We start from the raw sequence: 3,252 nt of genomic DNA on the forward strand, positions 1-3,252 counted from the left end.
TGGGAAGTGGAGCTGCCGGGATTAGAACCGGCGCTCATATGGGATCCTGTTGCATTCAAGGTGAGGACTTTAGCCGCTAGGCCATGCTGCCAGGCCTTGTTACAATCATCTTAAACATGTAGAAAAAGGAGGTTTTCTGTTCTGCCAGAAATTCCATTTGTGCTGTTCAAGTGTATGTAAATAAACAAACATGTTTTTAAACTTAAGATCATTTTGTACATTGCTTTAAAAAAAAAACCCTTAACTTGTATGAGTGTATTTCAAGTAGCTTACAGAATTAGAATTAAATGATAAGTGATATTAGTGCAAAAATGATGAAATCTATGCATAATTTTTTAAAGATTTATTTTATTTTTATTGGATAGGCGGATATACAGGGAGGAAAAACTTCCGTCCGATGATTCACTTCCCAAGCGGCCGATGCTATGCCGATCCGAAGCCAGGAGCCTCTTCCGGGCCTCCCACACAGGTGCAGGGTCCCAAAGCTTTGGGCCGTCCTAGACTGCTTTCCCAGGCCACAAGTAGGGAGCTGGATGGGAAGTGGAGCTGCCAGGATTAGAACCGGCACCCATATGGGATCCCGGGGCATTCAAGGTGAGGACTTCAGCTGCTAGGCCACGGCGCTGGGCCCTTTTTTTTTTTTTTTTAAAGATTTATTTATTTATTGGAAAGTCAGATATACAAAGAGGAGAGAGAGAGGAAGATCTTTCGTCCGATGATTCACTCCCCAAATGAGCGCAACGGCCGGTGCTATGCCGATCTGAAGCCAGGATCCAGGAACTTCTTCCAGGTATCCCACATGGGTACAAGGTCTCAAGGCTTTGGGCCGTCCTCGACTGCTTTCCCAGGTCAGATGCAGAGAGCTGGATGGGAAGTGGAATTGCCAGGATTAGGACTGGCGCCTGTATGGAATCCCAGCACGTTCAAAGCGAGGACTTTAGCCTCTAGGCCATGTGTCAGGTTTTCTGTAGTGGTGGATGTCATGATAGTTACAGAATCCTGCGCCTGTGCCCTGTTTCTGCAGGTCTCTAGGGCTCCTGGAGCCTGCCCCAGTGCCTCTCTCTGAAGCTGCACTGTCCTGATGGCTGTGACCTACCTGGAGTTCCCCTGAAACGCTGCCAGGGATGCATGGCCCCCCAGGAGAAGGTACCTGTGCAGACACTCTGGGATCCGTGAAGAACAGAGCTGATCCTGGCTTGTGGACTCCAGGCTCCAGAACCTCAGTCTGTGCCTCAAGCCCTCTCAGGTATCAGGACAGAGCGGAATTAAGCTACTGGTTAAGTGGTCCCATTCTATTGATAGTGGGATGCATGTGCAGTTGGGGCTCAGAAGCCAGGAGTGCAGGAAAGAAAATGCAGCTGGATTCCATGTTCCAACACAATTAATCTCCCTCCCAAGTGCCTCCTACCAGATTGTGACTTTCATCTTAATTCAACCGTTTTTTCCTCCCAGCTGCTTTGTGTTGGAACTGAGTCCTCGGGGCCTCCACACTGTCGGGTGCTGGGGAGTCCTTGCTGGTCCTCAGCTGTGGCTATCACCTAACATCCACTGAGCTGAACATGATCCCTGCTAACCCTGCCTGGAGGTCCCCCAGGACACATGCACTGCCCATCTGCCGGGTAGGCCACCACGCTGGCTGCTTGGTAGCAGCCCTGCTTTCCTGCCTCCCTGGAGTGTCTAAATTTTTCTGCTTTGAGCATATGCCAATTTTGAGATTAAAATTAAGAAATTATGAAAATATCAGCATGAAAATGTAAACACATTGCTATATATTTTCTATTTAGAAGTCTAACAAGGTAGAACCCATCTGTGATGCGAGGTTGGCAGGACTTGGAATAAGCCATGGACGAACGTCATCCATACTTCGAAGCAAACTAGAACAGTTCCACATACAATAGATGTAAAGCAGAGCCAACGGATGATGCAGGAGTCACATGTTGCTGGGAACTCTCGGAGCACACAGAGGCTCCATCGAGGGACCCTGGGAGGAAGGGACTGGAACATGAGTGGCAGCAAGCAGAGTTGCCCTGCTGTGGCTGTGGGGTTAGGGCAGGGCTGTGACATAGGGCACAGTAGAAAGATGCAAATGCATGTCCTGCTTCCAGGACTTTGTAGCCAATACTCAGCTTTGAGCTCACGGTTCCTACAGCCCCAAGTTATTTTTGACCAAGGGCTCTAGCTCTGGTGTGGCCTAAGTTTGGGCCTACTATTAATTTTCTAGGTTCTTGCCTATTACATATAAGGTATTTTAAGCTCAGGCACTGACATGGCTTAAGCAAGTGGTAAGGTTTATTCAGAGGTTGAAGAATACAGACTTATCTGGGCCATGTACAAGGAGAGTGAGATAGGAAGCAAAAGGGCAAGGGAGAGATTGCTACCTTTATTTTTTAAAGATTTATTTCTTTATTTTTACTGCAAAGTCAGATATACAGAGAGGAGAGACAGAGAGGAAGATCTTTCATCTGATGATTCACTTGTGATGCCAGCATCTTATGTTACAGCACCGGTTTAAATCCCATTGCTCCTCTTCTGATCCAACATCCTGCCAAGGTGTCTGGAAAAGATGGCCGTGTTGAGCCCCTGCCGCCCTTGTAGGAGACCCACCTGGATGAAGGTGTAGGCTGATTCAGCTGGGTCCAGAACCAGCTGCTGCAGCTATCTGGGGAGTGAACTAACGTAAGGAATTGCCATTTCTCCTTCTCTCTCTGTCTCTGCCTTTCATATAAACAAATAAACCCTACAAAGTGATGCAATCTGTTACAAACCATTTTAGAAAACAACATGGCAATTAGTGCCAATAGCCTTTAAAACATCCATACCTCCTGATCCAGTAATTCTGTAATTGTTAGAAATTCAGACACATACTTAAGCACAATGGGGTAGGTTGGGTGGTCTTTACAATGGTAAATGTGAACGCAGTGTCAGTGTTCAATGTTTTGGAAAGGAGAGGGTGTGTAGGTCTTTGTACCCTTCCACTAGCTCCGCATGGAGTCAGAGGGTAGACTTTGTGGTACAGTAGGTCCATATCCAAGAGCTTGTGGTTGAATCCTGCCTCTTTCTGGTCCAGCTCCCTACTAATAATACCTTGAAAGGCAGCAGGTAATGGCTCACATAGGAGACCTGGATGGAGTTCCTGGCTCCTGGGTTTGGCCTGGCCCAGCCATGGTTATTGTTGACATTTAGGGACAAACCAATGAGTGGCAGATACTCCTCTCTCTCCCCACCTCTTTTTTTTTTTTTTTCTTGTCTTTC

The sequence above is a fragment of the Ochotona curzoniae genome, unplaced genomic scaffold, assembly GCF_017591425.1.
Source record: "Ochotona curzoniae isolate NIBS_2020 unplaced genomic scaffold, NIBS_Ocur_1.0 scaffold_4701, whole genome shotgun sequence".
NCBI lineage: Eukaryota > Metazoa > Chordata > Mammalia > Lagomorpha > Ochotonidae > Ochotona > Ochotona curzoniae.